This window comes from Biomphalaria glabrata, chromosome 2, assembly GCF_947242115.1.
Source record: "Biomphalaria glabrata chromosome 2, xgBioGlab47.1, whole genome shotgun sequence".
NCBI classification, from domain to species: Eukaryota; Metazoa; Mollusca; class Gastropoda; family Planorbidae; genus Biomphalaria; species Biomphalaria glabrata.
The window spans coordinates 10,150,053-10,168,393 of record NC_074712.1 but is presented as its reverse complement, the minus strand read 5'-3'; the positions used below and the strand labels follow the sequence as shown (position 1 = coordinate 10,168,393).

At 36.7% G+C, this 18,341-nt stretch overlaps 1 long non-coding RNA gene across 1 annotated transcript; it reads left to right on the top strand.

Moving 5' to 3' along the window:
• The first annotated feature begins 15,631 nt into the window (after window positions 1–15,631).
• LOC106062802 (uncharacterized) lies at window positions 15,632–17,739 on the top strand. Its single transcript, XR_008776313.1, has 3 exons — window positions 15,632–16,059; window positions 16,531–16,640; window positions 17,485–17,739. It is a non-coding gene; the product is annotated as an uncharacterized LOC106062802 (long non-coding RNA).
• The last annotated feature ends 602 nt before the right edge of the window (window positions 17,740–18,341 follow it).

The window sequence follows — 18,341 nt, the reverse complement described above, 5'->3', positions numbered from 1 at the left end:
GACGAATATTTGAATGAGGCAAAGTACGGAGTACTAAGTTCAAATATCCAGTTCAGTGACACAAACATTCAAGGGTATGTAGTGGGAAGGGTTAAAACTTAGGTTTTAATTAGGTCAACCGTTTTTTTTTTTTGCTTCCTATTTTGGGTGTAAGAGAAATGGCAGGACATGAAAGAGGTGGGCTGGTGAACGCAATTGACGAGAATTGAATTTGGAATTTTCCAACAAGAGTATATCGTGATAAATGGGAGAGAGAAAGCTGGGGGAGGGGAGGGAGGGAGGGGTAGACAACACAAGGAAAACATGATCGAAAATACAATTTGAAAAAGACGCTTAGATTTTGGTCTCCATTATTTAAAAAAAAATAGCAACTGCAGGCGAAACTAGATTTTTTTAAAACTATTCACTGTGCCGCAACTCACGTTAAGTTGAGAGTGAAATAAACAATTTGTGACAATCAATAAAGTTTTAATTCACTTTGTCTGAAAGCCAGCCCAAACTTTTAACAAACAAAATGGTCCACTCTAGGTTGTTTAGTACGAATTGAAATCGTCATTGAAATTTAAACTTATCTTTTTTTTTTTTGTTGATGGTTGTTGTTTTTTTACTTTAAAATAAGATAAGAAAAGATAAGATAATCTTATTGTTCCAAATAAATGGAAATTCAGTTTGACTATAACTGTCCACTCCAGAATTAGGCTACTACAATACCAATATAGATACAACAGGAACAACGGTCAAACATCATATACATTACCTTTACGTGTGTCAAATAGCAATCCTTGAAAGATCTGAACATTTAACATCGGCTAGTGAACTTTTTCTTTAGGACAACTAGAACTGGTGAAGCGTCAGACAGATGACCAGTGGTGTGTACAATGCAATGACTGCTGGACTGCAATAGTTTTCATCAAGTTTTGATTTGTATGTTCACTCAGAGATGACCTGTCTGTGTAGCTCAAGTTGGCTGCATTAAGTATGTTTATGTCAGGTAAGAGGGGCTTCCGGACATAGTGAGTAGTCTGTTCTGCATTTGCGGACTAAACGAGTGACTCATCCATGGAGATCTAAAACAAGTTTAAGTTGGGTTTTTTTTCTTTCTCTGCTCTAATGTTTGCATTGTACTGGCTATTCTCTCTCTCTCTTCTATTTCTCTGCTATAATGTTTGCATTGTACTGGCTATTCTCTCTCTTCTATTTCTCTGCTATAATGTTTGCATTGTACTGGCTATTCTCTCTCTCTCTTCTATTTCTCTGCTATAATGTTTGCATTGTACTGGCTATTCTCTCTCTCTCTTCTATTTCTCTGCTATAATGTTTGCATTGTACCAACTGTTCTCTCTCTTCTCTTTCTCTGCTATAATGTTTGCATTGTACTGGCTGTTCTCTCTCTTCTCTTTCTCTGCTATAATGTTTGCATTGTACTGGCTGTTCTCTCTCTCTCTTCTATTTCTCTGCTATAATGTTTGCATTGTACTGGCTATTCTCTCTCTCTCTTCTATTTCTCTGCTATAATGTTTGCATTGTACTGGCTGTTCTCTCTCTTCTCTTTCTCTGCTATAATGTTTGCATTGTACTGGCTATTCTCTCTCTCTTCTCTTTCTCTGCTATAATGTTTGCATTGTACTGGCTATTCTCTCTCTTCTATTTCTCTGCTATAATGTTTGCATTGTACTAGCTATTCTCTCTCTCTTCTCTTTCTCTGCTATAATGTTTGCATTGTACTGGCTATTCTCTCGCTCTTCTCTTTCTCTGCTATAATGTTTGCATTGTACTGGCTATTCTCTCTCTTCTATTTCTCTGCTATAATGTTTGCATTGTACTGGCTATTCTCTCTCTTCTATTTCTCTGCTATAATGTTTGCATTGTACTGGCTATTCTCTCTCTCTTCTCTTTCTCTGCTATAATGTTTGCATTGTACTGGCTGTTCTCTCTCTTCTATTTCTCTGCTATAATGTTTGCATTGTACTGGCTGTTCTCTCTCTTCTCTTTCTCTGCTATAATGTTTGCATTGTACTGGCTACTCTCTCTCTCTCTTCTCTTTCTCTGCTATAATGTTTGCATTGTACTGGCTATTCTCTCTCTCTTCTCTTTCTCTGCTATAATGTTTGCATTGTACTGGCTATTCTCTCTCTCTCTTCTCTTTCTCTGCTATAATGTTTGCATTGTACTGGCTATTCTCTCTCTCTTCTCTTTCTCTGCTATAATGTTTGCATTGTACTGGCTATTCTCTCTCTCTTCTCTTTCTCTGCTATAATGTTTGCATTGTACTGGCTATTCTTTCTCTCTTCTCTTTCTCTGCTATAATGTTTGCATTGTACTGGCTATTCTCTCTCTCTTCTCTTTCTCTGCTATAATGTTTGCATTGTACTGGCTATTCTCTCTCTCTTCTCTTTCTCTGCTATAATGTTTGCATTGTACTGGCTATTCTTTCTCTCTTCTCTTTCTCTGCTATAATGTTTGCATTGTACTGGCTATTCTCTCTCTTCTCTTTCTCTGCTATAATGTTTGCATTGTACTGGCTATTCTCTCTCTCTTCTCTTTCTCTGCTATAATGTTTGCATTGTACTGGCTATTCTCTCTCTCTTCTCTTTCTCTGCTATAATGTTTGCATTGTACTGGCTATTCTTTCTCTCTTCTCTTTCTCTGCTATAATGTTTGCATTGTACTGGCTATTCTTTCTCTCTTCTCTTTCTCTGCTATAATGTTTGCATTGTACTGGCTATTCTCTCTTTCTTCTCTTTCTCTGCTATAATGTTTGCATTGTACTGGCTATTCTCTCTCTCTTCTCTTTCTCTGCTATAATGTTTGCATTGTACTGGCTATTCTTTCTCTCTTCTCTTTCTCTGCTATAATGTTTGCATTGTACTGGCTATTCTCTCTCTTCTCTTTCTCTGCTATAATGTTTGCATTGTACTGGCTATTCTCTCTCTTCTCTTTCTCTGCTATAATGTTTGCATTGTACTGGTTATTCTCTCTCTCTTCTCTTTCTCTGCTATAATGTTTGCATTGTACTGGCTATTCTCTCTCTCTCTCTCTCTTTTGTTTCTCTTTTTCTTACACTGCGACTTCCCCGTATCTTTATCTCACAGCTGAACCTCTTTTCTTTGAATGACCTGTGGTCAATGTTCTCTTAATATGGTCATTTATGTCCTACAACTTACCACATTCAGACTCGATTCGATACTCTTTACTAGGTCAAAGTTCATTCGATTCGATACCCTCTACTAGATCGATGTTTGTGCAATTCGATACCCTCTATTAGGTCAAGGTTCACTCGATTCCATACCATCTATTAGGTTTGACACCCGTAATCGGTTCTATGTCTAGAGCATGGGTGGGCAGCCTTTTTCTTTGGAGGGCCGCTTTAAAAAAAAAATTCAGGAATGGAAGGCGGGGGCGCCGCATTACACACACACACACACACCACAAACACACACCCCACATACACACACACCACACACACACCACACCACACACACACATCTTCTTCTTATCTTATATAATACAGACGTTACTTCAAAAAAGAAGATGATTACGTCCTAAGCGTCATGCATTTAGTCATGCATATTAACCAATGATTTAAATTCTGCCAAGTCACTGGTTTTCCTGGCTAGCTCAGGCAACCCATTCCATGCTCTAATAGCACTAGGGAAGAAGGAGTATTTGTACAAATTTGTCCTAGCATATGGGATGAGGAATGTGCCTTTATCTTTGTGTCTTTCAGAGTATTTGATTAAATTTTGTTTTATGGTTCAGTGTTTTATGTATAATTGCTACTTTACTTTTGAGTCTTATGTCTTGAAGGCTTTTTAAATTTAGAGACTTTACTAAAGGTGTTACTCTAGTTAAGTGTGAATATTTGTTTGTTATGAATCTCACTGCTCTATTTTGTGTCTGTTCCAGTTTCTTAATGTTTTCTTGAGTTAAGGGGTCCCAAACGGAGGATGCATATTCTATTATTGGCCTAACCAAGGTTAAATAACATTTAAGTTTTATGTTCTTATTTGATTTATAGAAATTTCTTTTAATAAATCCTAATGCTTTGTTTGATTTTTTTTATAGTTTCATCACTATGTGGATTACATGACAGTTTTTCATTTATTATAACACCTAGGTATTTTGCGTTTTTAGTCTGTGTTACTGGTTTGCCATGAATAAGATAAGTGGAATTAATTTGTTTTAGTTTTTTTTTAATTTTATTGTTACGACTTTGGAGTAGACTAAAGAAAGTGAACTCACCGATTGTCAGGTCGCCGATATCCTTCTTGTTGCAGAAGCACAATCCAATACGAACAGTCAATACTCCAAGTAATCGAAATAAGTTCACAGTTCTCCTAATCAAATGTACACACAACTAGTCACAAAAACCGATTCAAGAAAAACAATCCTCCGTTGAAAATTCCGCGATCATTACTTCCGTTACTTTACACATCAACACACTCGCTCAGGTTAGTTTCGCCTCCAAACATAAACAAAATTGAAAAAGTTCTCACGTGAGAAAAAAATTGTCAGTCGGGGGGAACAAGTTTATAACAGTATACAACTTATACGCTAGCAAACTGTCATTTAATTTACATGTATGCTCTAATGCACAAATAGTAAGACAAATTTCCATACGGACAATAAAGATTATTATTACTATTATTACTATTATTAAACATTTACATTTTTTACACTACCAATTTAGGAAGAGAGTTAGCCATTTCTGAATCTAATTTTATGAATATTTTTTATTTATTTTGTTATTGTCTTTTTACATCACAAGTCTTCAGTAGTACTTCACGTGAGGTATTTAAAAGTTTACACTCGTACATAATGTTCCGGAACTGTGAAACTAGGTTAGTATTTCTTATCAAAGCTCTGTCAAAGTACAATCGGTCAGCATCGGCATGTTCTTACACTTGTTTATTTTCAAACCAAAGAGAATACTTGTTTACAGATGTACGTGAATGTTTAGCAGCAAAGTTTTTTTAAGGTGTGGAAATACAGCTTCTGGGAGCCATATAACTCCCGCGTAAAAACTGACCGAACATAATTAGTTTGGAAGTATTTCCTCGGGATCTTAATCAGCTTCAGCACTAATTGGTTAACTAAGGGTATTGAAAACTGGTTTCACGTTCTTGACGTCTTAAAATTTGCTTCCAAATTCCATTATCAAGGAATCCAATTAAGTCTTGTACTTTTCAACCCTTTGACGAGAACTAAATTCCCCTTTCAGCAAAGGAAAATGATAAAACCTGTTTTGACTTTTGCCTTTAGAAATGGGAAAGCTTTGTTTGAAAAGATGCACTTATGCTGCTTCCATGTGCAAGTATGCTGCAATACTGCGGATGAAAAACATAAAGTCTCTTCATTAGATCTCTTATTCTTCTCAATACCTTGCCCATGCTAACCTAGCATGTACTGCTGTGGTACCAAAAAAACAGAATGTTTAGTTTCCAGATCTTCATGTACTTCTTGGAACAGCTTGTGGTTAAGTCCCCTAGCTCTGATACGTTTGATCACTGAGATAATTGGGTCAATCACATGCTTGATATTCAATGCAGCGTCAACGTCCCCGTGTAGAGGTTAAAGGTTGTTCTTTCATTTATTTACAAAAAAAGTGTAAGCATGGGCTCCATCAGTTTGTTACATTTGCTACCTTGTTCCAAACCAACCCAACACTTTCAACACAGTTCTTCTAAGTATTCAATAAATACTGGCCTGGATTCGTGTCTTTGACTAAATAATATGAAATATTGCCAAAAAAAGAATAATCTTCATATACCGTAAACATTTTAGAATTACGTGTAGAGATAATGTTAGTGATAAGAATCAGAAGCTTCATAAATTTATATTGACATTCATAATTATTTAATTTTAATATATTTGCATTTTTTATATTTTTCATCTGTGGGCTCAGTGGCTTTCTGTGAGTTTCCGCGGGCACATAAAACACTATGGCGGGCCGCATGTGGCTCGCAGGCCGTATTTTGACCACCCCTGGTCTAGAGGAAACACTTTGACACCGAAACAAGTCGATACACCAATGGAATCGAATCCTTTATGGTTGCAAATCCAGCCTTGAACTCTACTGAGCATGTGTTAGTGGAAGTACAACAGACAAGAGTTCATCAGATAGAAGTACAACAGGCAAGAGTGCATCAGATAAAAGTACAACAGGCTGGATACAACAGACAGAAGTACAACAGACCAAGTACAACAGACAGAAGTACAACAGACAGAAGTACAACAGACAGAAGTACAACAGGCAAGAGTGCATCAGATAGAAGTACAACAGGCTGGATACAACCGCCAGAAGTACATCAGTCCAAGTACAACAGACAGAAGTACAACAGGCAAGAGTGCATCAGATAGAAGTACAACAGGCAAGAGTGCATCAGATAGAAGTACAACAGGCAAGAGTGCATCAGATAGAAGTACAACAGGCAAGAGTGCATCAGATAGAAGTACAACATGCTGGATACAACAGACAGAAGTACAACAGACCAAGTACAACAGACAGAAGTACAACAGACAGAAGTACAAAAGACAAAAGTACAACAGATAGAAGTACAACAGGCAAGAGTGCATCAGATAGAAGTACAAAAGGCAAGAGTGCATCAGATAGAAGTACAACATGCTGGATACAACAGACAGAAGTACAACAGACCAAGTACAACAGACAGAAGTACAACAGACAGAAGTACAAAAGACAAAAGTACAACAGACCAAGTACAACAGACAGAAGTACAACAGACCAAGTACAACAGACCAAGTACAACAGACTGGATAAAACAGACACTGACACTGACTAGTAGGCTACCGCGCAGACTGAGACGCTGGTCTCCAGGATCCGTGCAGGTGAGAGAGAGAGAGAGACAGGGACTGACAAAGTCCATCGCAGCCAAGTGCTAATGTCTCAGGACTTACTATATTCTAGTTCTGGAATCACATAGGTTAAAGAAAACACCTTATAATATTATTATTACTATTTTTTTTACATATTATAGTCCCTACTGTCGTTCGAAACGTTTGCTAACTTGATATATTAATAAATATCAACTTACTTCTTTTTAAGTATTTTCAATGTTTGTGGTTAACGCCTAATTGTAAATCAATATATCAATTTCAAATACAAATTTGTGTCCGAAGTGCGAGATGATTATTATTATTATTATTATTATGTTAAAAATGAACGAGTAGTCATTCTCTGGCGCTGCCAGGGTCGAGTTTCGCTAAAGAGAAACAAAATTCATCGTAGTCCCTTTAACAGTTTCCACTGAGGAATTTTCTGGTGATGTGGCAGGTCTGCAGCAGTACCGCTCTCTGACAGGCAACGAAGATGTTCCTAGGAATGTTAAGGGCCTTGAAGGTGTCTGTGAGGTCAGTTGTTATTATCCCCTCGGTTGATATAACAATGGGGTGTATTGTTATTTTGGACAATTTCCATAGACGCTTAATCTCCAAGCCTAGGTTCCCATATTTTCTTTGTTTTTCTATCTCAGTTTTTCTCAAATTATGAGACAGTGGTACGGCGATATCGATAATGGTAGCGGTTTTTTCTTTTTTATCGATGAACAGCAGATCCGGGCGATTGAAATCTACCGTTTTGTCGGTCAGAATAGGCCTATCCCAGTACAGCAGATGTTCAGTAGACTCGAGAACTTCTTGCGGAGAGTATTTATAATAAGGGGGAGTGTCCTTACCGATCAATTTGTACGTCAAAGCCAGGTGTTGGTGTATTAACTTTGCAACTTGGTTATGGCGACCTAGGTAGACTTATTCTGATAGGGCTGGACATCCTGCCATAATGTGTTCAATCGACTCGCCCACATTTCCACATTTTCGGCATTTGTCGACAACATTGAGTTTCAGGATATGCTTCTCGTAATTTTTTGTCCTGGTTACTCTGTCCTGTATTGCTGTAACAAAGCCTTCTGTTTCAGGGTAGAGATGACCTGCTTTGAGCCATGTTAAGGAAGCAGCCCTGTCGATGTTGTCCCCATGTAATGAAGCCGGAAATTTTCCGTGGAGTGTTTTTTCTTCCCATTGGCGAATCTCATGCCCTGCGTCGTCCAAACCGATATTGACATCAGCATTGTGTAGGTTCAGAGGGGTTGCATCGGAGTCGTATTTCCGTAGGAAGGAAACTAATTTGTTGCTGGAGGCGAGCAGTTTTGATCGTATTTTTAAAACTTGCATCTTACACAATTTGAAGATGTTCTGCAATCCACGACCCCCATCCTTCCTGGGCAGGTATAACCTTATGGTGGAGGACTTGGGGTGTAGGCATCGAAACTTGGTTAGTAATTTTCTAGTAAGTCTGTCAATGTCATGTAGGTCGGTGTCAGTCCATTTGATCACACCGAACGTGTAAAGGAGCACAGGGACGGCCCAGCTGTTTATTGCAGTGATGAGATTACTGCCAGACAGTTTGGTGTTGAGGATTTTATTAACTCTTTGCCTATATTTGCCAAGAAAGTCCTCTTTTAATTTCTTATGGTTTATCTTGGCATTCTGGTTTATTCCAAGATATTTATAAATAGAGGCGGAGTTCAATTCCTCGATGCCTTCAAATTCAATGTTGGTGTTCGTTGCCTTGCCCTTTTTAATGCTTATGATGCCACACTTATCCAGGCCAAAAGACATACAGATATCGTCACTAAAGCAATATACCGTTTTGATTAAGGTGTGTAATTTTTGCTCGGTTTCTGCATATAGCTTTAGATCATCCATGTATAATAAGTGGGACACACATTTTGTACATTTAGTGTCAACCCTAAAACCGTTTGTAGAGTCTTGGAGTAATGTAGATAGAGGATTAATCGCTAGGCAGAACCAGAGTGGAGATAGTGAGTCACCCTGGTATATACCTCTTCTTATGTGCACAGAACCTAGTTTATCACGATTAAGGTGCAGGTTTATCTTCCAATTATTCATACAGACTTTCAATAGTTGTTTTATTCTTGGGTTGATTCTATGAATATCCAGGGTTTTTAATAGCCAATCATGCGGAACTGAATCGAAAGCTTTTTTGTAGTCGATTTAACACATGTGTAAATTTCTCTTTCTTCTATTAGCTTGATGCAATATAATACCATCTATAGTTAGCTGTACTTTACAGCCCATCGACTCTTCAATGCAACCTTGTTGTTTCTCTGCTAGTAGCTTATGGGCAGAACAAAATTTATACATTTTACTTTTTAAAAGTGAAGTTAATAGTTTATACACCTCTGAAAGACAAGTGATAGGGCGATAGTTTGATGGTTGGTTCGGATCCCCTTTTTTGGGGAGAAGAGATGTTCTCCCTTCAGTGTGTTCTAACAGCATTGAAGACGGTTCTGATATTAGCTCGTTAAAACTTGATGTTAGTGGTGCATGTACGGCTGTAAGTTTTTTCAGCCAAAAGTTGTGTATATTGTCCGGTCCAGGAGCAGTCCAGTTGTGGGTTTTTGATATAGCTGCTGAGACTTCCTCAGCTGTGAAATCCTCATCAGGCATTTCTGGTATTAGGTTGTTTTTAGTTTGGATTTCCTCGATCCAGTCAGCCTGCACATTGTAATGTAGCGGGTCGGACCAAAGCGCCGCCCAGTAGTCGGTAAAGGAGCCGTGTTTAGTGCTATCAATGGTTTGAATTTTGTCAGCACCATTATCAGCTAGTTTACGGAAGAACTGTTTTCTCGTGTGCTGAAATAAAGCGTTATGCTCCTTTCTTTTGGTGGTTTCGTTGTAGCGCTTTAACCTAGCTCCCTTTAGTTTAGCTTTCTGTCTCAGAGTATCTTTCAAACATAAGAGTCGTGCGTGGCTATCACAGTCCGTCAATTTGATTCCAGTTGTTCTTAATATTGTCTTCATTTTGTTAAGTATTTTCGCGGAATGGTTGTTTCCCAGATATTGTCCAATTGTATCCATTTGGCTCCTCAGTTGATTAATATTGTCTTCAAGGCGCCTTTTCCTTGCTGGCACATGTTGTTTTGGTCTCTGATTAATTGGGCCTAGCTCGAAGGTCTTTTGTCCAGAAAGCTCCGTGACAGCCACAGCGTCGCAGTATATAGCGAGATGTGTCTCAAACAAGTTTCTTGGTGTTTCAAAATGATTGGCTAAGACTTTATTTATTTCATTAATATATGTGTTTGTCTCTATCTTGACGTTTAGCTTGGGGATACGAGGCCTAGAGTTAAGATTGGTGTTTTTATAACGGTCTATAAGATTAGAAAATTTTGAGTGTAGCTCATTGCTTATTGCCGATGTTGGGTCATTCTTTTGTTGGTTTGGTGTTCTACTAATGTCTTCGTTGGTCGGCTGTGTGGGCGTGTCGTTTATATCTGAGATGAGCTCTTGTATCTGAAGCTCATGACCTACTTCTCTTCTTATCACGTCAATTTCTGCAGGGGTCAAATAACATTTTTTAATTATTACAGATCTTCTGTCTACAACATTCTGCTCTGTAAGGTTTAGATTAGGGTAAAATTTGTTAAATTCCAGGGAGAGTTTTTGCCTATAACCTGGGAGAGGTTTATCATCACAAATGTTTACACGGAAGAACGATTTGATAATGTCTATATTCATTTCTCTCGTCCATTTGATCCTTTTGGCTCCTCTTGTTCTACCACCGAGTCAGAAACCCCATTGACAACGAACAACATGCTGAGAGTTACTCCCTTAGAGCACGTGAGAGGAAGCGAGCAGTGAGTCTTAAGGTTGCCTTGTCCCCGTACAAGGACAGCCTCTGTGTCGTACATGAACCAGTATTCTCTATCTAAGCCTTGTCCCAAACGTCCTTCGTGCAGAACTCTGCATTCATAAAGAATGTGGTCTACTGTTTCATCGTCCTCCATGCAATGGCGACACCGTGTGTCGTAGTTCTCCTTCCATCGTCCGAGGTAAGCACCAATTGGACAATGGCCGACCCGGAACTGGGCTAGGGCTGCCTGTTCCGCACGATTCAATTGTCACCATGCATCCCTTCTGTCTGGTCTCCTCATTGCCCGATAAAGCTCACGCCCCTTGTCCGAAGAATCCCAGCTGTCGTGCCAAAGTGTCAACATGCGCTGGTTGACTAGGGATCGTACACTTTGATAAGTGCACGGTTCTACCACCAACAGCACCTCTCAATTGTGTGGGGTGCGAGTCAGGGAGTAGACCGACCTCTTGTGTTTGGTCATGAGGTTGTGAATTACCCTCAGTAAACACTCGACTCATTGGTGAATAATATTTACCGCCTAATTTATTTCATATTCATCGCTGTCCTGGAAGAAGCAATGGGTCCGTTCTATTTCATCAAAATTCAAAAATGAAGATAAAAAAATGAACGTGCGTTGACTAGTTTATTTAGATCTACTGTCTCAGTAAACAAGCTTTTTAGATCTAGGTCTAGTAATCATGGAAGTGACGCAGCGAAAATGGCGTCCCTAGTCTAGGATAAGAAGTGATCTTAAAACCAAGGAAGTCTCCAAACCCAATGCATAAAAACATCCTAAATACATGCAGACCTACAACCATGTAGCAGTGCTTCAGTATTTGTAAAGTCTAGAGTACAAATACCTCCTTGATCTCGCTAAAAAGTGCACTGAGTCAGAGAGAAGGAAAACACGCCATAGCTTCCGGCGGCCATTATTATTATTATTATTATTATTATTATTATTGTGTTTCTTTACTTTATCGTCATCTCTGACATTAGCTTTATACATTATATTAGTCGAAGTAGTGAGAACCACACTAGCCGTCAAGAGCTGGTATCAAGTTCTTGACAGAAAACACAAACTTTCTTTTGCAATCTTGTAGGTTAGACTTTCAAACCGATAACGAAAAACATACAAACTTCGAATGGATGGTTTTGAGGTCATACGATGAGAATGTGTGGGCATTGGCATCGTATTGGTTTAAAAATCAACCACCGCTAGAAAACAAACAAATAAACAAATAAACAAACAAACAAACAAACAAACAAACTAGTAATGGATGGTTTTGAGGTCATACGATGAGAATGAGTGGGCATTGGCATCGTATTGGTTTCAAAATCAACCACCGCTAGAAAACAAACAAATAAACAAACAAACAAACAAACAAACAAACTAGTAATGGATGGTTTTGAGGTCATACGATGAGAATGAGTGGGCATTGGCATCGTATTGGTTTCAAAATCAACCATCGCTGAAATCCGCTGTCGGAATAATTGAAATCGGCACACTCTGAACCTCCAAGAAAACATTTAACCTATTGCTGTAACTTAGCCAGCAGCGAGCCCAAAGAACCTTAACGAAAGGGATATATCAAAACTACAGTTTAATAATAGAACAAAAGTAATGCGATAACAAATGTACCACTAGAGAAACCAATAATAGCAGCACTTCTTTCTTGTTTACATCCTAGATCTAATTATCGGCCATGTTTGACTTCCTCTATCTTTTAGCGTGCTTCTGTCCTGTGTCTGATGGTGCACACTCTCGCACCTAATGACAGTGCGCAATGTAGGGGTCATAACAATATATATTTTATTTGTCCTTGACAAAAATTGTTTAGTATAAGGATCGAACCCAGTACTTGTGTGTCATTAGTGAGACGCTCAACAACCAGTCATTCAAATATGTGCAGCATTTTATTTTGAAATAAATGATTCAGTCTTTGGTCTTTATTATACCTAGATCTGCATGTGTCTAAAATGTTGTTTCTAGAATCTATTTTTTTTTCTCTTCTGAAAAATATTGTCAAATCTGAGAGTGATTTTGCAGATTTTCACCTGATGGCCTCATGGCCAAGCTACCTGCTGTCTCGCGCCCCCTAGCCCCAATAGCATCTCTTGCAAGAGTGTCCGCAGCTCCGAGAGCTGCGGGGTAGTTTGTCTGCAGAGTCACTTGACCTGTATGGGAGCTTAAAGGCACTACGCCTAACAGCAGAGTTTCTCGCCAAGGCTCTACGTGAGGACTAATCCTTCCAGCCTTGTCACCAATCGGAATTCATCTCAGGTTCAATAGTGCGCTCGTGCGCACCACAAGCACTGGTGCAGGGCAGGGTTACAATAGTATTATATAGGACATTCTTAAAAGCACGGGATAAAACGATATTATTAATCAATACGTATTCATTTAAAGACACATTAGAAGTACTATGCAAGATTGCAGTTTAAATATTGGACTATTTGTGTTACGTTAAATTTTAATTGAGGTGACGGTAAGAGACGGTAGATCTGTACGGCGGCGTAACCACTGACTTCTACACAAGTAAATATCGGTATCACACTAGTAGCAGTGGCGTAGCAAGTTACCCGTGGACCCGAGTTCAAAGAACATCTTGGTGGGACCCCCTCCAACCAATAAGACAAATTTAGTGTGTGACAAAAAATTAGTAATCTAAATGTAAAGACATTCCAATGTAAAGATCGTACCTTTTTTAAAAAATAAGTAATTATGTCATAACGTTTGATTCACTTAGGACTGCATATAAGTAATAGTGTCTTAAAAGTCAATGTTTTTACAACTTCTTAACAGAGTTAAACGACTCAAAAGTGTTTCAAATGAACAAACAAATGTTCTTCCTAAGTTGTGGGCTCCAACTGGCCATTAATCATGGGCCCAAGAGTAATGAATTCCTTGGCGCCATGGTTGCTACGCCATAGCCGTGGGCTCCCAATGGTCGTGGGCCCGGGTTCATTAAACCCATTCGCGCCATGGATGCTACGCCACTGACTAGTAGGCTACTGCGCAAGCTGAGTCGATGGTCTCCAGGATCCGTGCAGGAGAGAGAGAGAGAGACAGGGACAGACAGAGAAAGTCCATCGTAGCCAAGCATTAATGTCTCTGGATTTACTATAGTCTAGTTCTGGAATCACATAGGTTAAAGAAAACACCTTATAATAGTATTATTACTAATTATTTTTTTTTACATATTATAGTCCCTACTGTCGTTCGAAACGTTTGCTAACTTGATATATTAATAAACATCAACTTACTTCTTTTTAAGTATTTTCAATGTTTGTGGTTAACGCCTAATTGTAAATCAATATATCAATTTCAAATACAAATTTGTGTCCGAAGTGTGAGATAATTATTATTATTATTATTATTGTGTTTCTTTACTTTATCGTTATCTCTGATATTAGCTTAATACATTATATTAGTCGAAGTAGTGAGAACCACTCTAGCCGTCAAGAGCTGGTATCAAGTTCTTGACAGAAAACACAAACTTTCTTTTGCAATCTTGTAGGTTAGACTTTCAAACCGATAACAAAAAACATACAAACAAACTTCGAATGGATGGTTTTGAGGTCATACGATGAGAATGTGTGGGCATTGGCATCGTATTGGTTTCAAAATCAACCACCGCTAGAAAACAAACAAATAAACAAATAAACAAACAAACAAACAAACTTCGAATGGATGGTTTTGAGGTCATACGATGAGAACGTTTGAGATTGGCATCGTATTGGTTTCAAAATCAACCACCGCTAGAAAACAAACAAATAAACAAATAAACAAACAAACAAACAAACTTCGAATGGATGGTTTTGAGGTCATACGATGAGAACGTTTGGGATTGGCATCGTATTGGTTTCAAAATCAACCATCGCTGGAATCCGCTGTCGGAATGATTTAAATCGACACACTCCGAACCTCCAAGAAAACATTTAACCTATTGCTGTAACTCAGCCAGTGAGTCAATAAGCCTACACTCTTTACCAACTTTTTGTTTAGATCTATAGTATTGGAATCATCCATAAAAAATAAAATCAATGATGTATTTATGATTAATTTGAAAATCTGAATAACAATTTCGGCCTTTAAGTTATTAGTGGTTTTTTTTAACTAACTAGAATCCCAAATAACATCCAATTCTTCTAAAAGCTATAAATAGATCTGATACTGTTCCAAATATTTCTTCGCCTAATAACATTCTAGAATCAGTAGAAAGTGATCGTAGGCCTACACGTAAACACGTAGTAACCTATGGCTAAAAACTTTATCGTCAAGTGCGACAGTACACATTACTATATAGTTTCTTTATTTTATTAATAAACTAGTTAAAACACTATTTATGTAAATGCTCCGGTTGGGGTTGGTAAATCAGAATGTTTTTATAAAAATCTGGCTAAGTCAGAATTTGTTTTTATAAAAATCTGGCTATCCCTATAGTGCTGTTCACAAAATTACCACTAATAATATTTTGAACGTCAAAACCGCCTAGTCAAGTTCCTAGCTTCATCATCTGTGCTGTGTCTGATAAACCCACCAGAGAATCAAGATCTAGTCTAGATCTGTATTTTATGTAGATTCTAGCTCTAGACTAGATATAGGATAAATATCAAGTCTGAATAATAATAGACCTAGATGATTAGTTAGCTTCATCTTACTACTTAGTTTGTTCATGGTCATAGTCATGGCTAATCTCTAAATCTTTTTAACTTCATCGTAAGTCTTAGCCCTTAGCTTCTTCATTTGTGAATCATGAATGGAAGTGCTAGGCTCACAGATCATTCTTTTAAGATCAACTTTATCTTTACTAACGACTCTAATCTATATCTAGTTTATATCTATATTTTATATAATATTAATAATAATAGACCTTGACTCTTATTATGTCTTATATTATACTTATATTTATATCTATACATCTACTGATCTAGAATCTGTATCTAGATTAGATCTATTCATATACACTGATTATAAAGATTTAATGTTTCTGATTAGCAATACTACTGTTGACAGCCATTGCCAATTATCCTACTCATGTACTAGATCTGGCTCTATTGATCACTACTCATATCTTGCCTAGATATAAACAACTGTACTAGTTTGGACTAGACATTCTAATTGGTTCTATTTTCTTTTTTTGATTATTCTCACAATTCCAGTAGGCTAAGTAGTTACCAAATTGTGCTATTATTCACTGTAGATCTAAATCTTAACTTTTGAGTACCAAAGAAGTACACAAAGGATGTTGAATGGTACTAAAAGTGCTCTAATTGCTACCATTCAATGTGTGGATTCAAGTACTTACCCAGATACGGCCACATTATGTTCTTATTGTTTTCAAAGGAGTTTTCACACAGTGCCAGAAGCTGTATAAATACATTTAACAGTAAGTTTTTAAGTAATTAATAATTTATTTTTAAACGGTATGTAAGTCTATTTTAATTGTAAGAATCCATGTGCTATTTTGTTTAAAGCTAATTTTCTATTTGAATATTTACACAATATTGTTATGTTGTAAATAAAACATCATATTCCCTTCAGCCTGTGCAGGGTATTTTTAAAGTGATAATTGGTTCATGCAGACCAATACCACTCTTTTGTTATCTGTGTTTTCCTTCAAATTATACTTTCTGGCATAAGAATTAAGTATATAGTGCAACAATTGTCAATTAGAAGTACAGATTAATCAGTTATATCTTGGTGGAAAAGGATGTCAGATGAGTTGAGAAAATGCTTAAAGAAAATCTTTACATAATTTTTTGAACTAAAACACTATACATTTTTAGAGATTTTTAAAATCTAATAAGAATCGTTTTATTGCTCACATTAAAAGCAATTGATCTTTTCTTTTCCGCAGATGTATATTTCAAGAAGAAATTATTCTTTCTTATCCCTAGGAGTTTATCAATAAGATGGATGCCACAAAACTCACTTGCTATGTCAGAAACTCTTCCTATGAAACTTCCAGTAAGTAAAAAAAAAGTCAAGTATCCCTTCCAGACCTTGTGGTCTTTAGGGCAGATGATGTAAAGATAATCTGTTTCTGTGGCCTACGCTTAACCAGGGTGTCATGTGGCCTGCACAACGATCAACCACCTTTACTTTCCCCTTCTAATGTCAGTTACCCATTAGAGCTGGGTGGACTCAAGACTCAAATTAAAAATCCCAGTCTTCACCGGGATTCAAACCCTGGTCCCCAGTTCGGAAGCCAAGCGCTTTACCGTTAAGCCACCGCACCTCCTTCCAGTAAGTAGGGCAGCTTAGAATCTAATACTTTAATCTTAGTGCAAAAAGAATAAAAGCAGTCTTCAAATTCTTCCTTTAAATTTGCAAAGATATGTTCATATTTTAATGTATGCAGTAAAAAAATTGTTTCAGTTGCACAGTACAATATTCAATGACTCTTTTTATTTGGGTTACCTCAGCATGCTTGTGCAGAAAATTTCCTGAAGTTATTTTTAAATCTGTTCCCTTGTTTTTCAAGTGCATTTAATGATTCATTAAATTTTCATATTACTGAATAAAATGTCAAAGATTAAATATTGTTATTATTATACTACTGGTATTCCTTTTTTTTTTTTATAATACATTTGCATCTATTTTTGTTTCATAGCATTTTTTTATGTAAAACTTCTAATATACTTTACTATACTCCTAATATACTTTTTAAAGAACTGTTTTGTTAGATGTTTTCAGAATTGATTTTACCTGTAAAGGACTTGAACATATGGAAGTTTGGTACTTTATGAAACTAAGATTGAATTGGTGACTTGTTTGAATTTAATGTATGTTGTTTCTATTCCATCAACAGTCCTAGAATTTGTCCAATGCCTGTGATCCTCTGAGTTGAATGAGAATGTGCTCCATAATATCTACCAGTACCTTGCTGATAGCTGGAAGTTCATGAATATTATGTTGTCCTTGATTTGATGATTTTGAAAACTACTATTTTTGAAGAATTGAGCATTATTTCTATAATTAAAAAAAATATCTTCAGGAAATATTGTGTTTATAATATTAAGAAATTTGAAGATATTATTGTTCTTAGTAATACCGGTATTAATATTTTGGCAGAGTTATTTGAAATAATCTTAAACATATTTTGTTCATTGTATGATATACATTTAATAAATAGTTGTCCAACTTTGAATAATTGTATACTCAATTATTAAACATTTTGTTGTTGTTTTTTTTTAACTGTAAATGTAACCTGAATCAAGTTAACTAGCACACTAAAAAGATTTAAAAAACAATACTGTATGCTTTAACTAACATGAGACTTAAAGCACATCATTACTTTAATATTCACTTGTCAATAAATGATAGCATAATTCAATTTTTAGTTACATATTCAGACTATTAAATGGTATTTTTTAAATTATAGCTACTTTCTCTTTCAGTCAAGCTTAAGATACACATCTGTATAAAGTCTATAATAAGTTAATGTCAATGTAGTATTGTTCAGACACTTACAAGTTTAATAATCTATACTTCTAAAAAAAAAATGATTGTATGGTTTTCATTGCAAATATGTATTACTATAATTATCATTTTGAAATGAAACATTAAATACTGAAGATGACCATTTCTGATGTATTTCTCATTTCACAAAACAAACAGAATAGTATACAAGATTTCATCCCTTCATTGTAACAGGTTTTTGGAAGT